At 46.8% G+C, this 27,017-nt stretch overlaps 1 protein-coding gene across 4 annotated transcripts in view; it reads right to left on the bottom strand.

Annotated features, from left to right (window-relative positions):
- LOC143822321 (synaptotagmin-like protein 2) overlaps positions 1-26,147 on the bottom strand; it is a 62,051-nt gene extending 35,904 nt beyond the window's left edge. For 2 of the 4 annotated variants that reach the window (XM_077307318.1, XM_077307319.1), the window contains exon 1: positions 25,892-26,147. The gene's annotated coding sequence lies outside the window, so the exon portion shown is untranslated. Of the gene's footprint in view, positions 1-123; positions 2,720-20,945; positions 21,013-25,891 lie in introns of those variants that run through there. The other 2 variants (XM_077307317.1, XM_077307316.1) reach the window with 2 other exon arrangements.
- Positions 26,148-27,017: the final 870 nt, after the last annotated feature.

The following is a 27,017-nucleotide window of genomic DNA, read 5'->3' as shown; positions in this document are numbered from 1 at the left end:
GAGCCCCTGCCAGCGAATGCTGGCAGGGGGCTCCTGGGAATTGTAGTCCATGGACATCTGGAGGGCCGCAGTTGGACTACCCCTGCCCTATGGCATGGGTGGCTAAACGAAACATTGGCCTACCTGAAGGTTTCTTCTCTTCAGTGGGGCGAAGTCCTCCACACTGGTTAGGTCACGCCTCCAACTGCTCCTTGCAGGGTAATGCAAATTAGCAAGCCTTCTGGGATCGTGGTAGGCTGACCCCTCCAGGCCTGGAATAGCCAAGCTCCAACCAATAATGTTCTTATCCAACCAACTTTATGAATCATTTAACTTCCTTAATTATTGAACTTAAACATGAACAGCAATATTAACATGAAAACCAACTTTTCATAACATATCTGCTTTTTACCAGTTTTGCAACACAACCTATTGAGGAGGGTAAATATATTGGAGGACTTCGCCCCACTGAAGAGAAGAAACCTTCAGGTAGGCCAGTGTTTCGTTCTCCTTCAGTGGGGGAAGTCCTCCACACTGGTTATGTAACCAAGCTAAATAGGGTGGGCTTATGTATATACGTCTTACAGATTCAACCTGCCACCTGTTTCAAGACTCGTCTGCCAAAGGTTACCAATTCCTCCTCCTGAGCCTCAATTTTGTAATGCCTCACAAAAGTAGTAAAGGAGGACCATGTAGCTGTCCTACAAATCTCCTCAATCGAGGCTCTGGTTCTAAAGGCTGCCGAGGTGGCTGCGGCTCTGGTTGAGTGCGCCGTGATATTCTTTGGACAGCTCAACCCTTGTGAATCATAAGCCTGCTTGAGACACAGTCTTATCCAATTGTTCACTGTAGACTTTGATACCTTATTACCTATGTTTGTTGTGCCGTAAGCCACAAATAAGGCCTCTGTTAATCTAAAGGCCTGAGTCCTTTTGATATAACATCTCAGTGCCCTTCTGACCTCTAATTTGTGCCAGTTCTTTTCAGTTTCCCCTGAAGGGTTTGGAAAAAATGACGGAATCACTATTTGTTGGTTCAAATGAAACCCTGAATTGACTTTTGGTACAAAAGAAGGATCTGTACATAACAAAACAGACCGTTTACGGAATATACATAGATCTTTGGCAATTGATAGGGCACCCAGTTCAGACACCCTTCTTGCTGTTGTAACTGCAATCAAAAAGGCCACTTTCCAAGACAAGTACTTTAATTCTATCGATTTTAGGGGTTCAAATGTAAGCGCCTGAAGCACCCTTGAGAGGTTCCATGTCGGAAACCTATGTTGGACAGGTGTTGCTAATTGAGCTGCCCCCTTGAGATATTTTTGATCAGTTTACTGTTTGCAAGGCCTTTTAGACCATTGAACTCCAACACCGCTGCTAAGGCTGACACCTGACGTCGCAGCGTATTAGGCCTTCACCCTTTACTTCTACCTTCATGTAAGAATGCCAAGATATCTTTATGAGACGGCTTCATCGGGTCCAAATTGCGGTTCCGTGCCCATTTCTTAAAGGCCAGCCAGGTATAATTATATATTCTCCTGGTTGCTGGACGCCTAGCATGAAACATTACATCCGCAATCTCTTTGGGAATGCCAGACTCTACTAGCGCTTCCCTACCAATTTCCATGCCGTCATTTTTAACCACTGAGGATCTGGGTGCCAAAGTGGCCCCTGGCTTAACAGATCTGGAGTCACTGGCGCAAGGTCCATGGGTTCTCTACTGATAGTTGTATTAAGTCCGAGAACCATGGTCTCCTTGGCCACCAGGGTGCCAATAGTATTACAGTTGCCTGATCCTCTCTGATTTTGTTCAACCCTTTGTTCAAGTCGAGTTGGGGGAAACATATAGAGAAGCCCCTTCGGCCAGTTCTGGAGAAGAGCATCTATGCCTTCTGACCCTTTTTCCGGAAACCTGGACATGAATCTGTTCACTTTCCTGTTTTGTTTTTTGTTTTTTTGTTTTTTGCTGTGGCAAACAGATCCACTATTGGATTTCCAAAGCGAAGGATGATCTGCTGGAACATTTGTTGATTGACCACTCTGTCGGATCCACATCCTTGCGGCTCAGCCAATCCGCCATCACATTCTGGGTGTCTTGAAGATGCTGAGCCTTCACTCCTTGGACATGGCTTTCTGCCCACTGGCATATCACCACTGCCTCTTTGTGTAGCATCAACGCTCTTGTGCCCCCTTGTCGGTTCACATGTGCCTTGGCTGTCACGTTGTCTGTTTTGACTAGGACATACTGGTCCTGGAGTAGATCCTGAAAAGCTACCAGCGCCAATCTGATGGCACTTTGTCAGGTTTGCCTTCGAGCGCCACCAGTTTAAATCCTTTTTCAGTCTCTCTGAGATGAAGATCATTTTGTGTCTTTTTTTGATGATCTGACATTGAAATGGCAGTAATGTCCATTGCAGTGGTCTGAGGTGTAACCTTGCCCAGGGAAATGTTTCTATGGTTGCTATCAAGAGGCCTAGCAGTTGTGCCAAGAGCATCAAGTCCACTTTTTTTTATTTATTTATTTATTTATTTTTGTCTTGCAAACCTTTGACACCATATCCTTCACCTTCCTCACCCTGTCTGGAGTCAGGAATACCCTGGCTTGTTTGGTGTTGATCAGAGTGCCTAAGTGAATCAGCTCTCTGAATGGTGTCAGATTGCTCTTCTGAAAATTGATCAAGAACCCATGTTCTTGAAGTGCGCGTACTGTAACCTCTACACCAGGGGTAGTCAAACTGCGGCCCTCCAGATGTCCATGGACTACAATTCCCAGAAGCCCCCTGCCAGCATTCGCTGGCAGGGGGCTCCTGGGAATTGTAGTCCATGGACATCTGGAGGGCCGCAGTTTGACTACCCCTGCTCTACACTCTTCTGGGTTTCCCTGAGGCTCTCCCCCCTCAGCAAAACGTTGCCCAAATACGGATAAATGTGAACAGCTCTTTGTCGAAGAACTGCAACCAAAGTCACCATCACCTTGGTAAAAACTCTTGGAGAGGAAAAGAGGCCAAAGGGTAATGCCTTGTATTGGTAATGCTTGTTCCTGAAGGCAAATCTGAGGAATTGTCTGGAAGTTTGATGTATTGGAATGTGTAGGTAGGCTTCTTTCAAGTCTAAAGAAGCCATGAAATCGTTGACCTGAAGTGCCTGTAGAATGGAACGAAGGGACTCCATTCTGAACTTCTGTTTTCTGACAAATAGGTTTAGTTCCTTTAAGTTCAGAATTGCCCTCCATTCTCCTGACTTCTTGGGCACAATGAACAGTATAGAATATACGCCCTTGCCCCTCTGAGATGTTGGGACTTCCTCTATCGGCCCAATGTCCAGTAAATGTTGAATAGCTTTCTGTACTAAAGAAGCTTTCATTTCCTCTTTCGGTATAGGGGACGACACAGATTTGTAGGGAGGTGTCTGAACAAACTGTATCTTGTAGCCGTGCTCCACAACTGACAGGACCCACTTGTCTGAAGTGGACTGCTGCCATGCAGGAAGAAAATTCTGAAGCCGGCCTCCTATTCTGGCGTCGTGCTGTAGATTTTTTTTTCTTTTTTGGATGCTGTATGTCCATCCCTTTGTTTGTTGGGTTGATACTGGGGTCTCTGGTATCTAGACTGGTATGGGAAGGAATGTCTTCCTCTGAAACTATATCTCTGGGTACTTTGAGACTTGTACGAACGAAAGGACTGAAAGGATTTCTTTTTTTTTTTTAATTCCTTATCCTTCTGAGAAGTTGATGGCATTGCTTTTTTCTTCTCTTTGGTCTCTACTAAGACTTTGTCTAGCGCACCTTCCCCCAAAAGAGGTCTGCCTGAAAATTTTTCCGTTGCCAGATTACATTTTGATAGGGTATCCACTTTCCAGTGTTTAAGCCAAAGATTACGCCTGGCTACTATATTGGCCCCCTGTGCCCTGGCTGAGAACTGCACTGCATCTTGTGAGGCATCTGCAGCAAACTGGCAGGCTCTTTTGATCTTTAAAAGAGATCTTCTCAACCTTAGAGGGTCTGGCTCTGGATCTTGCAACAAGTCATCAGTCCAGACTACTGCTGCTCTGGCAAAATGAGAAAGAACTGCATCTGCCCTGATAGCTAAGGAGTTGGCTTCATGAGCTTTCTTTAACACAGTCTCCTTCTTTCTGTCTACAGGATCCTTTAGGATGTTATCTCCATCTTTGGTTAGTACTGCTCCTGATAACATAGCCACTACAGGAGCATCGACCAGTGGTATTTTTAGATCCTGCATGGTTTCATCTGGAAGCATATAACATCTTTTGGCTACAGAATGCAAGGATATCCCACTACCAGGAATTGCCCATTCAGCTCTCATGACATCTTCAGTCATCAGCAAATGAGTATACTGTCAGCTTATTGGGGGGTTTCTTGAAACCTCTTGTATCCAAGTTAGCTGATCTCCTGGTCTTTCCTGAAGCAGAACTGGTCACAGTCTCCTCCTCATAATTGAGACTTTTAGTGACCTTTTTCAAAAGTCTTTGAAAATGTTCTGCTTGAAAAAGTCTGGAGGAGACTTCTTTGCAGTCAGAATCTGTCCCTGACCATTCCCCATCCTCCTTGTCTGAAGCCACTGTAACTGATGTAGCTGCTGACTGAAGATCCTCCCTTTCTGCCTCTTTGGTCTCCTGCTAGAGGAAGAGGCTGTTCTCCTAGATCTTAAAGAGGATCTTTTTCTCTTTCTGGATCCCCTGCTCCCTCCCTCCGTCTATTTTGGGAGGGTGGGAGGGACTTTTCTTGCACCCTGGCTGCAGTCTGGGCTTGTGGAGGAGCAGCTAATGACTGTGGAATCCACAAAGTCTGCCATTGTTCCCCCCCCCCCCACTCTGCCAGTGAGGGTACTAAAAAGGCGGGGAAAACCGGCGTGCTGGTGTTATCTGCAGCCATCACATTTTCTGCTCTAGCAAGGGAGGTTTGTAGAAAGAGGGGCCCCACTGCCCCACCTCCCAGCCCAGCCACAGTTCCTGTTACAAACACATTACCAGCCTGCTCTTGTAATCTCTCAGTGCTGGTCCCGGGTGCGGCTGTATTCTGCCCGGGGGCGTCGCGTCTCTCAGGCAGAGGAGACGCGGTCGCCTCCAACCGGGCCATTTCTTCCCCTCCCCGCTCAGCCAGAACGGGGGTGAGGGAATTCTCCGGCTGCAAGCCTGCAGACGGAGCTGGAGAAGATGAAAGCTGCTTCCCTGAATTCAGCTGCTTCCCTGAATTCAGCATAGCCGACCGTTTCTGGGCTTCTGCAGCCTCTTTCACCTCCAATTGATTTGACCTTTCCTTCCTTCTAGATTCTGCCCCCGAGGCTATTTTCCTCTTAGTGAAGGAATTTTGCATATTCTGTTTGCTTTCTGTTTTGCAGATCAAGGAGCTCAGCTTCTAAGATCCTGCTCGGAGCTTGCAGGGCAACAGGACTGGAGGGGTCAGCCTACCACGATCCCAGAAGGCTTGCTAATTTGCATTACCCTGCAAGGAGCAGTTGGAGGCGTGACCTAACCAGTGTGGAGGACTTCCCCCACTGAAGGAGAACTGTGGCTCGCCAGATTGTCCATGAACTACAATTCCCATGGGCCCCTGCCCTTTGGCATTTCTCTCCACTGAAAACTTCCGACTTCAAATCATTTTTATCCCTGAATTGGAAAAAGAATATGGGTACTCCTCAATATCATCCAGTAGGGGTCAAAATACCTTGGTGATTAGGATTACCAGATCCAGGTGCAGCCTAAGGGATCTCCTGAGATCTCAACTGGGTGCAAACCATTGAGGTCCATCCCTTCTCCCAAACCCACCCTTTTCAATCTCCATCCCAAATCCCCAGGAATTTCTCATTCCCCATTTGGCAACCCTATGGAAGATAGCCATTTTCAAAGGGGCTGGGATTAGAACTGGGGAACAGCATAGGCAGAAGGGTTAAAGTGCACTGGTTACCAGTCTGTTTCTGGATCAAGTTCAAGGCCTTACACGGCTTGGGTCCTACCTATCTGTGGGACCGCCTGTCTGCCTGCGCACTCCGTAGAGCACGCAACTCTGCGGGTATGAACCTACTGGTTGTTCTGGGGCCCCTGGAAATCCACCTGGTCTCGTCCAGGGCCAGAGCCTTTTCGGTCTTGGCCCCAACCTGGTGGAACAAGCTCCCTGGAGAGCTATGGGCCCTATATCAAGGTTATGCAGGGCCTGCAAGACGGAGCTCTTCTGCCAGGTATTTGGTTGAGGTCAGGTTGAGCCCGGAGTTTCAATCTGGAGTCCCGCCCTATGGTTGGTTGCTATGGAAGATCTCACCACATGAGAACTATGGTAAGCAACTGTGGCTGGAGTGGTGGCTCTATGGGCAGGGGCTCATGGGAATTGTAGTCCATGGACATCTGGAGGGCCACAGTTTGCCTACCCCTGTGACCTAACTGTTACCAGTTGGGTTTTTATGGTTCCATCCTCTAACAGCCCTTCAAATACTTGAAGATAGCTATCATATTACCCTATAGTCGTCTTCTCTCCAGGCTAAACAGACCAAGCTCCCTCAACCTTTCCACATATATCCTGGTCTACTGAGTTTAGATGATTCATCTCCTCCAAGACTGCCTGAGGCTGGGGAGCTACCAGATATCTTGCTCAGAAAAGGAATTTTAACTGCTGGGAGATAGTTGTTGAGGTCACTTGAATCCAGGGACATCTTCAAGAAAGGTTTCACCACTCACTGCCTCTTTCAAAGTGGCTGGTACTACAGCAGAGGGACATTTCTTACCTCCAGTCCCTGCTCAACCAACCTAGCCTGTCATGTGATTATTAGCCATGAGGGGGAAAGTTCAGACCCAGACATATTTTGTCTCCTTCTTGAGGCCTCGCCAACTGAAAGAAGTAAGCACAAGATATGAATTCAGGAGCACCTGAAAAACCAACATGATTTCTGAGACAGATCTGACAAAATGGGCTTTTGATTCTTGGGAGCTTACACCCTGGGAATCTTGTTGGCTTTCAGAGTGCCCCTGACTCTTGACCTTCCACTGCAGATTAACAAGCAGGAAATAAGTCCTCAAAAAGCCGGCATTGATGTAATCTCTCCCTTGAACAGGAGCTGACTGGGAATCCTGTATCAGAACAGTATCTGCAGTTAGCAAATAATTTTTTTTAAGGCAAGGGCTACTGCTTAAAATCCCAATTGAAGCCATGTAAGAACAGGAATTCTCTGGACCTGGAGAAAGGAACGTTGAGGGAAAGCCATCAAAAAAATACCTTGTGCAAATAGCCACCAAACCTGAAACTCGCTGAAGGACAGACTCAAGGGAATGCGTCTTTGTAAACGTGTGCCGATTGTTTGCACATCTGTTTCTAGTGAAGCTAAACTCCCAGCATCAAGCAGTCAGAAGTAAACACTTTGCAACAACCTGCCTGGGTTGTGTGCTTATCACTTTTCTGTTCTTCCTGCATTCCCTTGGTGGTATTTGTTCTACCTGCTTCTGCCTCAGGGAAAGAGCGCCCATAACACTGTTTTATTGCAATCTCCTGCATCTCTGTTGATTTAGTCACACTGAGAGGGTGAAATCAGATGGCAAAGGATGGGGGTTCTGCCATAAAGTCAGTTGTGCGGAACAGATCTTTGCTCCGGCACTGTTTCATTTTACAAATGCCAATGTTTTTCTTCCCCTTCTTGAAATAAGACAATAAAATCACAGTCCAGTGGCACCTTCAAGACCAACAAAGATTTATTCAAGGTGTTAGCTTTCGAGGGCAAGCACTCTTCCTCAGACTATGAACTGACCATCATGACAGTGGGAATTCTTGAAGTAAGATTTGCAGTGGCCAGGATCCTCTTAGGTTGGAGATTCTGTAACTTCCAACACTGCTCAGAAGACAAACCTAGAGGTGCCTCTGAGATTCTCCCACCTTCACATTTCTCCACCAAATTTGATATCTGTACTCTGGAGAAGAGAGCCTATGAACATGTTTTATTGTCTATGCCTTTGATGACTGAGACAGTTTCTGCACTAGCAATATTGTTTGGAATTGCATTTGTAAAGCTTCTGCTTTTTCGTCTGTTTCCACACTAAAATTAGCTTCTTTGGGTGCAGATACAAATTGCTCCCTCGTTTGCACTGCAGCAAAGGAATCCCCTGAAAACCAGATTTCATCTTCTCAAGTGTGATGCAACGATAAAAAAGGCGAATGCCATTTTGGGCTGTAGCAACAGGGGCATCACATCAAAATCACAAGATGTCATAGTCCCATTGTATACGGCACTGGTCAGACCACGCCTGGTCAGACCACAGCGAATAAGGAAGGTTGGATGTTTTCTAATTTACTGTTAAATGCTTCCATCCATATTGGAATTCCATAAAAAAAAATCTGAGGAATTATTTTAGCATTATAGATATAGATTTTGAGGGCTGCTGGAAGGTTTTTGTTATCTTTTTGATGGTAAAAGCGAATGCCATTTTGGGCTGTATCAACGGGGCATCACATCAAAATCACAAGATGTCATAGTCCCATTTTATACGGCTCTGGTCAGACCACACCTGGAGTACTGTGTGCAGTTCTGGAGGCCTCACTTCAAGAAGGACGTAGATAAAATTGAAAGGGTACAGAGGAGAGCGACGAAGATGATCTGGGGCCAAGGGACCAAGCCCTATGAAGATAGGTTGAGGGACTTGGGAATGTTCATCCTGGAGAAAAGGATGTTGAGAGAGGACATGATAGCCCTCTTTAAGTATTTGAAAGGTTGTCACTTGGAGGAGGGCAGGATGCTGTTTCTGTTGGCTGCAGAGGAAAGGACACGCAGTAATGGGTTTAAACTACAAGTACAACGATATAGGCTAGATATCAGGAAAAAAATTTTCACAGTCAGAGTAGTTCAGCAGTGGAATAGGCTGCCTAAGGAGGTGTGAGCTCCCCCTCACTGGCAGTCGTCAAGCAAAGGTTGGATACACACTTTTCTTGGATTCTTTACGATGCTTAGGGCTGATCCTGCGTTGAGCAGGGGGTTGGACTAGATGGCCTGTATGGCTCCTTCCTACTCTATGATTCTATGCTTCTATGAAGTGGGGCTCTAATTCAGGGCTGCCTAATGTGGAAATGCATGCAATCAGGTTCCCCCCTTATAACAGCTCACGGGAACACACATCTTAGGTTTGCTGCTACTGGCCCTGCCCCATAACGTTACCTCCAAATAGTAATTTAATAGTAATAGTTTCAAAATCCTACCCTGCTGCTGAAAGTCCCTTCCATTCATGGAGGTTTTGGCACAGGATCCCATCCACAATTATTTTAAGGGCACAGAAAGTGATAGGGCGGAGATATCGTTGCCTGGAACATGTTAGCTTCTTATCCCACAGTCTTCTCTGGTCAATTAGGTTTCTGGAGGTTGAGGTTCGTAACCCTGAATTTGGGACTGTGCCGTCTGAATCCACTTTTATATGGGTGGTGCTGAGGTGCTTGATCCTGATCCTCCTTCTACAGGCTCCCAGAATGGCCAACGATGGGCCTGGAGGGGGTGGGAAGAGGAGGGACCCCTAATGGTCATCTACACAGCGATGCTTCCCAATCATATTTTGCATGAGCGTGCCACTTTTGGGGTTTCTTGAAGCTTGAAGAATGTTTCAGGGGTTTCTCAGCAGTAAAATATGTTGAGAAACGCTGCTCCAGGTCTTCCCTCCCCTCAATGCAAAAACCCACTTGTTGTCATCCAAGAAAGCTTGAGAGGAAAGACACTATTTCAAAGCAGACGTAAGAATCCAGAGCACCCTGGTAAACGAAGGCCACAGGCTTGATGCTTAGGAGCTGACAGCCTCTTCCACCCTCACACCACACTGTAGCTCTCCAAATGTCCATGGACTACAATTCCCATGAGCCCCGGCCAGTTGGCTTGCTAGACTATAACAAGTAGGCAATTTTGAGGCCTAAACAAAGTTCCCTGCGTAGCAGGAGGAAGAATAGCAGCAGACTGGTAGTGACTGCTCATGCAGTTTCATCTCTGCTCCCTGATATATTAAATATAATCCTACATCAGCAGTGTTTTTAAAGGGTAACCTTCTGTCACTCCATCCAACTCTGCTGTGTAATGCAGAGAGAAGCTACTAGATGTCCTTCAGCTGTTTATTCCATACTGTCAGCTGCATACTCCTGTAGAAGAACTATCTCAATATCCTTTCTGCAGTGGAACAGCAGGGCACTGCATCCCACCCTTGAAAGTTGACAGGATTTATGGCATGGGCAAAGCAACCTGTGACACTCTGTTGTATGAAGAACTCTGGGTCTTCAGGGCCCAAGTGGAGAGTGGTAACCCTACTCAGAAAATGCCTCAAATTATTTGCAATCCGGTTTGCAGTTGCATGCTAGCTGTATTGCTTGTTAGTTCTGCCACTGTGTCCACACACTTTATTTTGGGTGTGTGTAGTACAGCGCTGCCATGCTACTACACAAGTCAATATTTGCACCTGCACAGTTATGGATTGTATGTGTGCATTTAACCAACCGATTGTTTCAGTGGTAAATTTTAAAAAATGCGTTTTGGAGCTGCTGGCATGGGAGCCATCAAACAAACAGTGAGAACTGGACGGAACAATGAGGCGCCTTTAAAACCTCTCTCTCTCTCTCTCTCTCTCTCTCTCTATCTGTGTGTGTGTGTGTGTGTGTGTGTGTGTGTGAGAGAGAGAGAGAGAGTGAGAGAATGAAAACCTGGCTGAATCACTTCTATTGGTGACTACAAGCAATAAGAAATCATTAATAGGATTCCCAACATTAAGAACAGCAAGATCTCAATATGGTAACTGGAAAATCAACAGCAAAACAGTGGTGATCAGGAACTGGGGATGTTGGAGTATCCAGGCTTGCAGTATGGCAGACTAGTGGCATCAGCACATTGGGTTAAAAAGCGACATTCTGTCAGGTTGGGCTGAGTCCAGGGGCAGGCAAGGTACATCCAGAAAGCAGGAGGCAACAACCAAGACCAGTAGACCTGGCAGCCCCAGGAGGGAAAGATTCCTGAAAAGGGTATCTTCTCTGTGGCAAACCTGCACAGCCAGCCCTTTCTGTGACCATCCCTCTCTGCAAAATTTTCAGCTACAGAAATGATCCTTTGCATCTTTCCCTTCTGATTACATTCATTTATTAGAAGAAATACATGAGAAAAAGACTCCCTGGAGAAGAGCCTAATGCTGGGAGCGATTGAGGGCAAAAGAAGAAGGGGACGACAGAGAATGAGGTGGCTGGATGGAGTCACTGAAGCAGTCGGTGCAAACATAAATGGACTCCAGGGAATGGTAGAGGACAGGAAGGCCTGGAGGATCATTGTCCATGGGGTCGCGATGGGTCGGACACGACTTCACAACTAACAACAACAATTAGAAGAAAACAAAGGGCTGCACCAACTGAAGCAGAATGACAAAGAAATTACAATGGTGCAGTGGGAAGAAAAAAATATTCCAAATATTAATACTGCTTTTTATTTGGGGGGAAAATTCTTCCTACTGCATCATTGTTTTCCCCTAGATTTATATGCTATAGATCAAAGACAGAGGGTTCTGAGATCAGAGTGCTGGACTGGGCTTGAGGAGTTCTGAGTTCAAATCCCACTTGGAGTTCTCTGGGTTAACATGAAAAAGCCTTTCTTTCTTGGACCAATCTTCTTTGCAGAGCTGCTGATTGGAAAATAGGCCGGGGGGGTAATAATAATGAATATACAGGGATATCAAGCAGACATATATTTTACACATTACAAATGCCACTTGAGCATCTCAGTGTAACGGAACCCAGCGAAGCCCTCTGGTTTTCCTTTAGCTTGTTCCAGTAGATATAATAAATAATTGTTTCTCAACAAGAATACATATTGCATTTTAAATGTAGTGCTAAAAAACATTTTGATCCTGGTAGCAACTCGCACCTCTTATGTTTCCTGTGCCCTTGTGTGACTTGGCCTGCCATAGGCACATGCAATGCCAATCATAAAACACTTGAATTGTTTTCAAACAGTACAACCTATTCTGCACCTAGGCTACTCGCTGTTCCAGGCAAGCAAGGCTGGGCAAAAATTGATATCTGCATAGTTCCAGAAAACTTTCATGATGCTTCCCAATGACTGTTTATGCACTGGGAACTTCACTGCCCCAGCTCCCGCGCAGGAGCACAAATCGGGAGCAGATGAGGTACACCAGGCCAAATGCTCCCCCACATGGGGGCAAGGAAGAGGTGGGGCAACCTGCCAGGACTAAAACTCCAGCCTGTAGCCCTGCATGATACCTCCAGTGTGTAAACAGTCAATGGGAGGATCATAGCTTTTTGAAAACGATTTTGTAATTGAAACATTTTGAAGCAAATAGAATCATAGAGAATCATAGAGAATCATAGAATCTTAGAATCATAGAGTTGGAAGGGACCTCATAGGTCATCTAGTCCAACCCCCTGCACTATGCAGGACACTCACATCCCTATCGTTCATCTACTGTAACCTGCCACCCCTTTGCCTTCACAGAAACAGCCTCTCCGTCTAGCCTCTGTTTAAAAATTTCCAAAGAAGGAGAACCCACCACCTCCCGAGGAAGCCTGTTCCACTGAGAAACCGCTCTAACTGTCAGAAACTTCTTCTGGATGTTTAGATGGAATTTCTTTTAAATTAATTTCATCCCATTGGTTCTGGTCTGTCCCTCTGTGGCAAGAGAGAACAATTCTGCTCCATCCTCCATATGGCATCCTTTTAAATACTTGAAGATGGTTATCAGATCCCCTCTCAGTCGTCTCAGAGAAAGAATAAATCTAAATTATATACTGCCTTTTTGGACTTGAAAGGGGCAATGGTTCTGTTTCAAGGAGTTTTCTTTGGGAGAAACGTCTTTGAGAGGATGTCTCATTAAAAGTATTTATATCATCATCATCATTTCAATTTCAATTTATTTCCCACCACTCCCACTGGCTCATGGTGGGGTGCAATTGTCCACAATTAAGCCCCCAATTAGTACATTAAAAGACATACAACCAAACAACAATTCCCCAAAAACGACAATGTAACTCCCTTCCTTCCCCTCTCCTAGGTCAAAGGTGAGACTAGAAAAGTCTTGGGTCAGGAACCAAGCTTCTTGGGCTCTGAAACGTCCTGCAAGCACAGATGCTGCTAGCTAGATAATAAACAAAACCAAAGAAATGCCCAAAGGCCAGGTTGAAAACTAGCCCTAAAACAGGCAGGAAGAAAAAGGATGGCTGGTATTGACCCAAGCCAGTGAGGCAAGCTCTTAACACTTCAGTTTGCAGTGCAGCACAACAGGCAGCTTGGAACAAAGAACACTGTGTGGTTTATCATAACAGTGACAAACTAAACTTCTTCCTATTCCACCTGTGCTCCCTCCCTCCATTCCCTGAGGGTCACGGCCCGGCTCTGTCAATATATAGAAATAATCTCACCCATCATAAATGCTTCCCTGAATGCGCTTATTGTTTGTGTGCGCCAGTCTCCAGATGGGAACTCTGCAAGGAATGCTGTTGGTTATCTTCGTCCGGCTGATGCGGCTTCTTGTTAGGCTACAGTTCAGGAGAGGGGCTGATATTCTCTTTTGTGGGAAGCGGGCAGGAACATCCGGATTCAACCACTCACTTTGGTTACCATCCACTTGCTGATTCAGCAGGGGTAGTCAAACTGCGGCCCTCCAGATGTCCATGGACTACAATTCCCAGGAGCCCCTGCCAGCGAATGCTGGCAGGGGCTTCTGGGAATTGTAGTCCATGGACACCTGGAGGGCCGCAGTTTGACTACCCCTGAGAGAGTGGGATTTTGAAGTCCTTCACAGTTTGGGATCTACCCACCTCTCTCCACACCATGATTAAAACCACGTCAGATCAGCCGCGTGGTTTGCAGAGCCGTCGCTCTACCCAGTAAGGAAGATGGTGGACGGAAGCAGGGCCTTTCTGGTGACAGCCCCTAACCACTGGAACTTCCATCCAACAAGGATGTTCCAAAAGCCACATCAGAGATGCTGGATTTGAAATATGTTTCTTTCAAAAGTCACTTTATTGTTCTGGTTTAGCAGCTCTGTCATCCTTATTTTATGGCTTTGCTAGTTTTATTTTTTAATCCAGAAGGTGACTGAAGCCCGCAGTGTGTTTTCTGAAGGAGGCAGAGGTTCAGCCTTCACTGAAAAAACCATAGCTGGACCCACTGGACGCTACCAATTACCTCCCAGTCTTGTATTTAGTGTTTCTGGGAAAGGTAACTGAATTGACTGCTGGTTACCAGAAGCAAATTTTCCTATATGAAGCATCGGCCCTCAGGACAACCTCTGGAAACAGCTGGACTGAGGTGGGTCAGTGCTGCTGGTGTTATTAGACCTCATGGCAGTCTTTGACACAGTCAATCACGAGCTTTTGGCTTGCTGCCTCACTGGCATGGGGATACAGGGGTCAGCCCTATAGTGGCTGAGCTCTTTCCCTCAAGGTCAGGAACAGAGGATAGCGATCAGGGAAGAGCAGTCGTGTTACTGTCCCCCCCCCAATTATTTAACATCTACATGAGGTCTGAGGGAATGGGGTAGGGTGTCACCACTACACCAGCTTGGTGTCGTGGTTAGGAGTGTGGACTTCTAATCTGGCATGCCAGGTTCGATTCTGCACTGCCCCACATGCAGCCAGCTGGGTGACCTTGGGCTCACCACAGCCCTGATAGAGCTGTCCTGACCGAGCAGGAATATCAGGGCTCTCTACTCCTGGCAGTCATTTTATTTGTGTTGGCGCTAACATTGTTAGCTGTGATTTTATTGTCAATATATATATAGGGGCTTTTCGCACGCCTTCAAAATCGCACAATGGTTGCCAATTGAAAACGCTACAGCAGGGGTAGTCAAACTGCGGCCCTCCAGATGTCCATGGACTACAATTCCCAGGAGCCCCTGCCAGCGAATGCTGGCAGGGGCTCCTGGGAACTGTAGTCCATGGACATCTGGAGGGCCGCAGTTTGACTACCCCTGCGCTACAGTTTTGCCATTATGCACAACGTCGTTGACAATCTGCCACACACCTGAAAACGATCCGCAAAAAGCGCTTCCTTGTAGCGCTTTCAGGGAAATCCCCAAAAGTGGATTCACCCTCCGGAAAGCGCTACACTCCTGCAACCAATCTGCAACACTAGCGGGAAAGTTCTGTGCGTTACCATTGTTGTGGTTTCTACAAAGTCCCTCCCCCTGGCTCTCTCCTCTGATCTTCCGGCGAAGCGATCGCCATTTTTTTTCTCCGAGCGAGCGGAGTTCAACCCACCAGCGAGCCTCTTCAGAGGCTTCCCCGGCTTCAGTCCCTCCCCAGAGCTGTTTAGTCACTAAGCACAAACAACAGAGAAGCCCGTTTGCTGATGAATTTCCCTTTATTTTTTACACTGTTTTCGGCCGAAAATCGGGCCTGTGAGGGGGGGGGGGGTTCACTCGGGGGGAGCGTGGCAACGATGAAACGACAGCTCAAACACACCTGCCAGCTGGATGGGTCTCTCCGTTACAACGAATCAACACATATTCGTTGCAATGGGTGTGTTAAAAAAAAAAAACCTTTCTTAAAGGGAAAGGGGCTGTTTGGGAGCATGCTAACGGCTGCCCATTGGCTGCTTGACGGCCAGGGGCGGGACGAGCTCGGCAATAGCGCTTCCTGTCTAGCGATTTTTGCTGAGACCGGAAGCTTGTGGGAAACGATGGAAACGCAACTGGATTCCACTACAAAGTCAGGTATGCATAATGACGAATTCCACTATTTTAAATGGCGATTTTTCGTTCAGCAAACAATTTGCTACAAGGATCCCGGTGCGGAAAGCCCCATACTTTTAATGTATTTTACTTATTGTATTGTGCAGTTTTACTGGTGTATTGTTTATTAATTGGTTGCATGCTGCCCCGAGGCAGCAAAGCCGGAGAGAGGCAATATAAAAATCCACAAACAAACAGAGCTCCTGACTTTGCAGAGAGTGTCATTAGGTGTTCATGTCTGCATGCCGCAGGGACTTTTTTGTACACGAGCACCTAGGTTTGCCCAGAGCTTGCTGCCAGCATCCTACCCCCCCTTCCCACACACATGTTCATTCCAGCCTCCAGCTGAAGAGAGCTAGAGAGAGTCAGTGCATTGCCCTCTTTAAGTATTTGAAAGGTTGTCACTTGGAGGAGGGCAGGATGCTGTTCCAATTGGCTGCAGAGGAAAGGACACGCAGTAATGGGTTTAAACTACAAGTACAACGATATAGGCTAGATATCAGGAAAAACATTTTCAGTCAGAGTAGTTCAGCAGTGGAATAGGCTGCCTAAGGAGGCGGTGAGCTCCCCCTCACTGGCCGTCTTCAAGCAAAGGTTGGATACACACTTTTCTTGGATGCTTTAGGATGCTTGAGGCTGATCATGCATTGAACAGGGGGTGGGACTAGATGGCCTGTATGGCCCCTTCCAACTCTATGATTCTATGATTGCGTAGCATGCTTTGGGGGGCCTGCACAATCTTTCTCTGGGGGCCTAACCTGGAATAACGGATCCCCTATTTGGAGGGATATCTTTCTGCCTCCTATCGCATTCTGCTTCTGTGCTTGCAAAGCAAGCAAATCCTACAAAGACACTGCAAGTCTCTAGGGCCCTCTTGCAAGGGAAACTCGAGCCGGCAGATAACCAGCAGTGTTGCCTCCCTCCCCGGATCTTCTCACTGCTCAGGAAAATGGGAAGAGCAAAGCCCCGAGCGCTAATTTCACAGCAGCTGCAAAAGCATTTCAGAGAAGCGGCGGGAATTAATTGCTTGAATTTAAATATTTGTGGTCTGTAGTCTGTAGGCGGAGGTTTGTTTATCTAATCTAGGCTACAGGATCTCCGTCTCGTGCCATTTCTGCAGTCCCTATTTGTATGAGAAACACATTTGGACTGAGATGGGCATCTGGTTGAAGATGGTTTCTCTTGTGTTTTCGTGTGTATGCAAAATGCTGTCAAGTCACAGCTGTATCAAACGGAGTATCGTGTCCAGATCACAGGAGGTGATGGTACCGCTTTACTCTGCTCTGGTTCGGCCTCACTTGGAGTCCTGTGTTCAGTTTTGGGCACCCCAATTGAAGAGGGATGTTGACAAACTGGAACGTGTCCAGAGGAGGGCAACAAAGATGGTGAGGGGTTTGGAGACCAAGAGGAAAGGTTGGGGGGAGCTTGGTCTGTTTAGCCTGGAGGTGAGACGACTGAGAGGGGGTTTGATATCTATCTTTAAGTATTTAAAAGGCTGCCATATAGAGGATGGAGCAGAGTTGCTCTCTCTTGCCCCGGAGGGACGGACTAGATGACCCAGGAGGTCCCTTCCATGGTTCTATGATCCTATGACCCTGCTTATCTTCTGAGATCTGACAAGAGCAGGCTATACCATGCCACTGCCCTCCTGTGCTTTCTTAGACGTGACAAAAATATCCATATTTGCATCTAGATTTAAAGGCAATCAAATGCTGTATTTCAATGCTTGTTTTATTTGCTCTGGGAAACACTCCCAGTATCCACAATACAGTCCCGCAGGCGCAGAAGTCAGGAACAATGCTGGGCTGGAGGAGGCACTCAGGAATGAGGAGGAGAACAGCCCTTAGAGAACTGGGACTGGCCCAAGATACACCCAACTGGATGCATACGGAGGAATGGGGAATCAAACCTGGCTTGCCAGATTAGAAGCTCTTAACCACGACTCCATGCTGGCTCCCAACAGAATTTTTCCTACCTAAAATTCAGGAACAGGGAAGAGCATAACCAAACAAACTTCTGAAAGAAGAGCGGCAAGAAAGTGTGAGGACTCCAGTAGAGCAGAGGTCCCCAACATGGTGCTCATGAGCACCGTGACAAACTCCATGCCTGCCTGGAGTTTTCAAAAATTGGATGGGGTTTTTGCCCAGCAAGGTTTCTGATTGGCCACTGGTGATGGCTAATAAACACACTGATCCTACAAAAGCACTGCCCCAACCTAGGCCCACTTCCAGGTTTTCTAGTTCCCCCACTCATGCATTCATTCCAGTCCACCCACAATCCCCAACAAATTGCTGCTGCAACCAGAGAGCTAAATTTGCAGCAGAACATTTATCAAGACCCAGAAGGTTGCACGGGGGTAACCCAGTCTGTAATTAGTCTGAACTGGGGATGCCAGCTTTGGGTTGGAGAATATCTGGGTATTTTTGAGGGGTGCAGCCAGGGGTGGCGGAATTTGGGATGGGGAAGGCCTTCAATGGAACATAATGTTATTGAGTCAACCTATCAAAGAAGCCATATTCTCCAAGGGAATGGATCCCTTTAGCCTGGAAATCAAGCTATAATTCTGGAGGATCCCCAGGTTGGACCTGGAGGCTGGCATCCCTGAGATGAGCAACTCAGCCACAGATACAGCCTGTCAGTCAGCATAAAAGAACTGCTGAAAATTTGCTCAATACATGCCCCAGGCAGCCAATGTGGAAGACAAATTGCTCCTCGTTGTATCATCCCCCAAATGCTCCTTTGATTTGTTCTGTCCAAAAGGGCCCATTTTTAGCTCCCGGAGTGGCTTTTTGCAGCCAGCTGCTGATGGTCAAAAGTGGGGTTGATTTGCTTTTGACTTTGCTGGAAAGTTCCTTGAGATAACTTGCTCCTTTTCTGTTGGGTTATAATCTTTCAGCAAGGCTGATAATGGTGTTGATTTAGTACGCAATCAAAGCAAGCCGGCCACAAGCACAACCGAAGCATTGTTTTGCCAAAGTGTGTGCGAGAGAGATAGGAAGCAAATCTAATAATGAGAACGAAAGCAGAGCTGTGGGAGGAAACTACAGAGCCTTCTCTTCCACATGAAAAAGCGGCGTGAAGGGCCTAAGGACCCAAGTCTGCCCTGGGGAATGGGGAATGAGGGGGTGGAGTTGTCAGATCCAGAATGGAAGACTCCTGGAATTTGGGGGTGCAGTCTGATGAGGACAAGTACCTTAGTGGGTACAATGCTGTAGAGCAGGCTCCTTCAACCAGAGTTTGAAGCTAGCCGGGCTGGCTCCAGGCAGGCTGCGCGGCTCTCTCCCATCGCTGCCTCTACCCACTGGCTGGCGGCGTGGGTGGGAGGTGGCGGATGGGTGGGTGGGTTGGGAGGCGCTTCACGCCTTCTGACTTGTCAGCTCGGTGCCAAGGGGCTGGTTAGTCCCTTGGGGCCGGAATGGCAAGCGGAGGGCCCAATTGGCAGGCCCTCCGTTTGCCATTCCGGGGGGAAGGGGCCAATGGCTACCCTTCCCCATCCCGGACAGGGCCCACCCCAAGGGCCCTTAGCGTTTTATTTATACCGACGATCCCACGGAGCGGTTACAGACTAGCTTCAAAGCCAGTTCCTAAGAACGGGCCTTGAAAGGGTCCCCTCACCTGGCCCTTTGCCGGGCAGCATAAGGTGGCTTTGGGCCGCAGCTCGCAGCCAGATCAGGTGGGGTGGGCGGGGGTTTGGCAGCTCAAGACAGAGCTGGTTAGCAGTCAGTCAGCAGGCCGGGAGGTCCTCGTCTGCAGGCCCAGCAACAAGGACCTCAACAAGGGCCAGGGCCTTTTCAGTCCTGGACCCCACCTGGTGGAACGAGCTCCCTGAAGACATCAGGGCCCTGCCAGAACTTCCACAATTCCACAGGGCCTGCAGAAGGGAGCTCCTCCACCAGGCATTCGACTGAGACCGACCACAGGTCCCCCTCAGACATCCCTTCCATGTCCTGAACCAGTTTGACCTCACTAGGGGCCTTAGCTAAGTTACTGTTGCTGTTAAATTGTTGTTTAAGATCACTGAAATTGTGTTATTTAGAATCACTGTTACATTATTGTTGTGGTATTTGACTATGCTATATGTTAGTTCGTTCCATGTATCCCCCCCAATGTTATATGTAAATCAAATCAAACAATCAAACGAATAAAAATAGGGTTAGAATAGGGGAGGGATTGCAGATTGTTGTGTTGGTCTGCAAAACTCATGCCATAGCTTTTGTTGAAGACAACACAATTATCCCAAAATGGTATGCAAACTTGGAACATGCAAAATAGAAAACACTATATGACTTCTTTAAGTGAGGAAAATCCATGCTGGATAAAATGCAAAGTAATATTCTTTCTTTTCTGAACTGTGTTTGCTTTCTTTCTTCTTATAAGCCCACAGAATATCTCTAAGTGTTTAAATTCTTATATACACCAGCTTAGTTTTTAATCCTTTGAACCACTAAATCCTTACTGTGAAATTTAGGTCCAAGATCAGAAGGCTGCTTTCTCTTTTAGCTGGCACGGTGTAACAATTAAGTGTCCAATCAGGATATGTAAGGCCTGGATTCGAATTCCATAAGCTTGCTCTCTTTCCACAAAACTTGCTCTCTTTCTCAGACTAACCCACCCTTAAAGTGCTTTTGGGAGGGTAAAGCAAAGGAAAGGAGTAAGATGCCCTGAGCTCCTTGGATTAAAAAAATACTTAAATTAATAAATTGCGACTTGTTCCTCCATGAAAATGAGGAGAATCACAGAATCACAGAATCATAGAGTTGGAATGGGCCATACAGGCCATCTAGTCCAACCCCCTGCTCAACGCAGGATCAGCCCAAAGCATCCTAAATCATCCAAGAAAAGTGTGTATCCAACCTTTGCTTGAAGACTGCCAGGGAGGGGGAGCTCACCATCTTCTTAGGCAGCCTATTCCACTGCTGAACTACTCCGACTGTGAAATTTCCCCCCCTGATATCTAGCCTATATCGTTGTAGTTTAAACCCATTACTGGGCGTCCTTTCCTCTGCAGCCAACAGAAACAGCATCCTGCCCTCCTCCAAGTGACAACCTTTCAAATACTTAAAGAGGGCAATGCACTGACTCTGCCCATTTTTCCATTGTGTTCAGATCTCGTTGAACTCTGTCTCTATCTTCTGGAGTATTTGCCAGTGCTCCCAATCTGGTGTCATCTGCAAACTTGATGAGTAGTCCCTCCACCCCCTCATCTAGATCATTAATAAATATGTTAAAAAGTACCGGACCGAGCCCTGAGCCCTGAGGTACCCCGCTACTCACCTCCCTCCAGTCTGATGAAACACCACTGACAACAAGGACTTCTGATTCACATGGAGATTCTTACACCGATCTGTATACCAATCTTGGGACTTCTGGTGAACAGGAGGAAGGGGTGTGTATTGGAGTGCTTACTATACAACAGTACGTTGTACAGTGTGTGTGTATGCACACAGCATAAGGCTGGCAGGCACAACTAATCTTAATGTAATCATCTTTCACTGTACTCATTAATAGCTGATTGTAATTGTTTTGAACGTTTTGAATTGTGTATATATATGAATGCGCCCTGAGGCGACATGCTTGAAAAGTCTGGTCTATAAATGCAAATAATAAATAGATAAATGTTCTAGATGCATGGTACTCTGCTCTGCTACAGAGTCCACAAGGAACTCACACTCCTCCCAAGTGTGATGGTTCCAAGCGTGACCTCTCCTTCCTGGGCCCTACCGCTGTGCAGGTTGCTCTACTCTAGTCCTGTAGCCCGCAGGGCAATTTTTATTTTAAAGGACATCCGGAATTCTGCAAGCACATTCGGTGCCTTCACGGATGTATAACCATTACAGACAGAGATCATTTATCACCAGTGTACTTAATATTTACACAGCACTGCAGGAGCGTTCAAACTGCTTCATCAGCAGTCTGTTTTGTATCCTCCTTACAACAGCTTTGCAAGGGAGGTTGGTATAGTTATCCTTGCATTGGGTGAGGGGGCCTGATACCTAGGTTGAAAACCGTATGTTGCTGTGTTAGCTCATCAGGGGGGAAATAAATTCCCAAATAACATGATTTTATTATTTTCTTTGCCTTATTTCCATCCTGCTTTTCACTTTAGGGATGTGGCTTCCTACTCATAGACGAGGAAGAGCTCCGTTTTGCAGGCCCTGCGGAACCTGGCAAGTTCTGTCAAGGCCCTAATCTCCCCGGGAAGCTTATTCTACTACGCAGGAGCCAGGACTAAGAAGGCCCTGGCTCTGGTTGAGGGGAGAGGTAGGACTAGAGCACATTCAAATGACTGAGTCCAAGTTAGAATCATAGAATTACAGAGTTGGAAGGGACCTCCTGGGTCATCTAGTCCAACCCCCTGCACCATGCAGGACACTCACAACACTATTGCCATATCCACTGTAACCTGCCATCCCCTTGAGCCTTCACAGAATCAGGACTGAGGAATAAATACCAACCCCCTTGATCTCATAACAAGTTATCTTGTCCTGGGACCAGAGTTAAATTCGAAATTACATTACATATTACAAACAGCATAGTGAGATAAAAAGCCTATGCTAAACATACAACTCATATATCCACATTCCTTACAATCCCCTCTTCTTTTTATTTTATTTGGGACAATCTGACTGTAATGTGATGTGAGTAATATGTAACGTAATTTCAAATTTAACTCTCTGGTCCCAGGACAAGATAACTGGTCAGCACAGCTTGTCACTTGCAGGGATGCTTCCATGCTTGGGTGGGGACTGAAAGGGCCAGCAACTAGTCTCTTTTAATGATTTCTTTTCACAACTGGGAAAGTGTCTGCCATTAATTATTAACATGGACAGTTTCATTTCTCCAATGTGAACTACAACTGATCTCAAAAGGACTGATTAGCAAGGAATTACCACACTGCATAATTTGGATATTATGACAGTTTACTAATTTGCCACAATTTACTTTTGCCTTATATCTGTACGCTTATGAGCCTTGTTCCATTTAGTCTGAGGAAGAGTGCTTACACTCGAAAGCTCACCCCTTGAATAAATCTCTATTGGTCTTAAAGGAGCCACTGGACTCTATTTGTGTTGTGCTACTTCAGATCAACACGGCTACCCACTTGAATCTAATGTTAACCGTGTTTCACTAACATTTTGGAACATTGTACCTCAGTACATGGGGAAGGCACTGGCAAACCACCCCGTATAGAGTCTGCCATGAAAACGCTAGAGGGCGTCACCCCAAGGGTCAGACATGACTCGGTGCTTGCACAGGGGATACCTTTACCTTTACCTTTTACCTCAGTACAAGATCTAAAAGTCCCATTCTGCTACCTCAGTGAGAGAAAGGAAGGGGAGCTCTTTGTATCTACTGGTCATTCACTGTCATCACCAGAAGAGGGGTGGGGTAGTTAGGGAGACAAGTTGCTGGGAAGATCCCCTGCAGAGAGTGCCCTTGAGGATCTTGCTACTGGAAGTGGGTGGATTTGGTTTTAACCCTCGCTGGCTTGCAAGTACCTCTTCCCATATAGCAAAGAACCCAAAATTTTAATCCATGAGCAAATTATGGGGAGGAGGAACAAAGCAGGTATGGGAGCAGAGGCCAGGAGAGGCAAGCTACTTGTCGATGTGGGTAACAATTAACTTGGGGGGGGGCAGATAAACATCAGGTAATGACAAGGTTCCCTTGTGGGTGAAAGCCACAGGGCTGAGCCAATCCCAGAGGCAAAGCAAACCTAGGTGTAAACTGCATGGAGCTTTTATTCCAATCCCAGGTCGATTCAGTCCCTACCCTCTACTCAGAATGCAATTTCTGTTTTGATTTTGGGCAATTTAAATTTTCCTTCTGCAAAAAGAAGGATTGATCCGGAGTGACCCTACCTTTATTGTGTGATATCTTAGAGTGCTTTTAATGCTCAATATTTATAAAATCCAGATTGAGAAAGCAGGCTGTTTTGAATCTGGGCTTTCCTGCGTGGTAGAGAACCCCTGATTGGCCAAAGCTGGTCATGTGATAAGCTTGCCTTAAAGGAGAAGGCCCTAATTTCTCTCAACTTCTGTCAGTCTTGTATTTTTCCCCCTCCTCGGCCTTCTTCGATCCTCTTCCCCCCCCCCACCAAGAAAAGAAAGAGGCTCCCTACTTGGCTCCTCTCCCCCTCCTCAAGAAAAGAAAGAGGCTTGGCTCCCCCCTTTTGAACTACCCTAACCACATGCAGAACACTTTTGTGTTTCAATGGGGAGGGGGGGGGAGAGGAAGACCCGAGTTCAAATCGATCTGAATTCAACAGGATTGACAATGGAATAAACAAAGTAGGTGCAGACTCTGCCGTAGGTGCAAAAACACCAGAGACAAATAGATGGGGAGGGGGGGGAGAGACTGCCTCAACTTCTAAAGGACATGCACAATTGAGCAGCTAATTCACATGTCCTAAATGGGAAGAAGAGCTGGGTTTTTAGCCTACTTTTTTCTCCAGGGGAACTGTTTGACGTTCAGTTGCAACAGTGGGAGATCTTCAGGCCTCACTTGGAGGCTAGGCAAACAATGTGACAGAAAGGCTAAAGATGGATTCTAAAGAAGAAATGTCTTTTATTCAAGATTGATTGTAGCACAGCCAAAACGCGACCCGGTTATTATCACGTTTTCACATAATTTCCTCAGTGCCATAGATGCTTGTTATAAATGTCCAGAACTTTTTGCAACCAGGAATTACCTTATCCATTTATCATCCTCAAGAAGAACCAAATTGTTTTTAGCATAGAAAAAAAGTTATCTGTGAGGCTGATTATTAAGTGAGGTATCTTCTACAAATCTAGTAACACTGAGACAACACTGGCCAACCTCCTCAAAACACACCACCCTCAAACTAAGCTCCCACCCTCTCAGAAGACCCTAATAGAAGTGGTCTAATTCACAATTTCTCTGTATCTGTAGGAACCCAGTCGTTGAAGATCTTCCACACTCTATTGGATTGTGCACTTAACACAGATCCAAAGAGGACATTTCTAGATAAAATTATTCCAGGGTCATTTTCTTCAGCGCATGATAAATTAAGGTATTTGCTTTCTGATACGGATCCATTTTTGACACAAAGGGTTGCCATCTTTCCACTGGCGCAATAAAGATTCGAGCTGGCCTGGTGGCAAAATCTGTGGACTTTCTAAATAGCGAATGTGCAGAATGTGTGGGTTAAATGTCGTTTTTACTCTGTTTAGTTGATAATTGTGATAGATCTGTGTTTGTTTTGAACTAATCGACTGTATCGAACAATTTTATTGTGGGTCTGATCTTGCGATGGCCTCTGACCCAGTGCAATACAGTTTTGACGGGACTAGAGATGGTCTAACAAGTTAATAATAAACTTTAATATACTTTAATTAATAATTTAATTTGGAAAGCTAAACTGTTATTAATTATTATTAATGTAACTTCACTACATGTAAATGCCTGTTGTTACCCACCGTGAGCCAAGTGGAAAAGGTAGGCTATAAAAATAAGATAATAATCAGTATTATTACTATAGTTATTAATAGATAAGCTGCAGAGAGGACAGCCCACAACACCTGGGGAGCTGTCACTGGGTATAGGACGGCTTCATACATGGTGGAGAGGAGTGTGTGCTATCAACAGAGAAAGAGGCAGTAAAAACTCCGCTCCCTGACTCCAGGGCCTGTATGACATTCGTCACTAGTATGACAAACACGTTTGCAACATCTACAAGACCTGTAGGTGCATTATGGTGTACCCACAAACATCCTGCAAAAACACATTTCTTTATTGATTTTGCACTTATCTTGCCTGCCATGGCGTCGTAGGGGGAAACACGACGCTGTGTGCAACGTTGTTCTCTTGTCCCCCTTTTCCCCTTTATAACAACAATCCTGCGAGGTAGGTCAAGCTGGGAGAAAGCTGACTGGCCTCGGACCACCCAAGGGCGCTTCCATGGGAGGGCGGGGATTCGAACTCGGGTCTCCCACAGTCCCTGGATAAACGTGGGGTCTCAACCGCGTTTTCAACCGTTCTTGGGTTGTAAGGAAAGAATGACTCAGCCCACGTGGAAAGAGAATGTCTGAACCCAACCTCCCTTTGCAAACAAACCCCGAAACCCCGCGGATGCAGGGCGAGCCACACGCGGGTCGCCCGTCTGAACGCTCCAACCCGGAATTCCTTCGAGCGGGTGCACCTGCACGACCGCGGCCACATAGCGCGAGCGGCGCCCCGGCTGCCCGCGCCCTGCTTACCTGGGCTCCTACTGCAGTCCGGGGAGTGGGCGCCCTCCGCGCCGCGGAGCAGCTGCCGAAGCTGGGCGCCAGCGGAGCCTCCAGCCAGCCTCTAGGCTGCACAGGCGCCAAAACCCGGACTGGATCGCCCAGCCGGCACCTTCCGCCCCGTGCCCGAGGCTGGCAAAACTCCGGAGTGGATGAAGAGGCGGACGGACGCTCCCCGGGACCAGGAGATTTGCCCGGGCAGAGAGCCTTGACTGTTTCCCCGGCGCAATATCCGCGGTTAGAAGGGACCAGGAAGCTCAGCGGAGGGATGCAAACCAACAGTCCTGAGTTAAGGTGGATGGGCCTTCCCACTGGGCTGCACCAGCCGCAAAAACATTTTTCCCCCTCTACAACCACCGTGAGAAGTAGGTTGGGCAGATACAGAATATCTGACTTGGAGCTGTCTAGCCAGTTGTCTTGGGAGCCCTGGGGATTTGAGCCTCTCAGATCCCAGTTCAGCTCTGTCATCATAGTGGGTTTCCTTGACATACTAGCTTTCTAGGTGCAAGGAATTGGGGGTGGGGTATGGTGGATCATTTCAGTCACATGACCCACCTCCCAACACAGCTGTAGTCCAGGAACTTTTCTTCCTCCTGTTTGTGACGGCTCAGATCAGCTGCAAGGATTTCTGCCTTGACAAGAAGAGTTGGTTTTATACCCTGCTTTTCACTATTTGAAGAAGTATCCAAGTGGCTTACAACTGCCTTCCCTTCCTCTCCCCACAACAGATACCCCTCTGAGGTAGGTGAGGTCAAGAGAGAACATCTCTAACACGACAGGGGAGCCCTGGGTCACCCAGCTGGCTGCGTCGGGAGAAGAGCAGAATCAAACATGCTACTTGTCAAAATTTTATATCAGCCCATGAAGAGCGCCTTTATGACCTGCAGCAAATTATCACGTTTCTGTTTTTCCTGAGGGATTTTCTAAGGCCTAGAGTTCAATCAGACCCATCTTGTGTTTGCTGAACCTCCCTCCCAAGATTGTTCTGAGGAAGAAAAGAGAACAATGTCAGCTGCTTTGGGTTCTCATTGAGGAGAAAGGCTGGATCTACAAAGCTAAATAAATACAAATAAACATAAGGATGATTCCTGAAATGGAA

Source organism: Paroedura picta, chromosome 13 (assembly GCF_049243985.1).
Source record: "Paroedura picta isolate Pp20150507F chromosome 13, Ppicta_v3.0, whole genome shotgun sequence".
Taxonomy (NCBI): Eukaryota; Metazoa; Chordata; class Lepidosauria; order Squamata; family Gekkonidae; genus Paroedura; species Paroedura picta.
The sequence above is the reverse complement of the archived record's forward strand: the minus strand, read 5'-3'. Positions and strand labels throughout refer to the sequence as shown.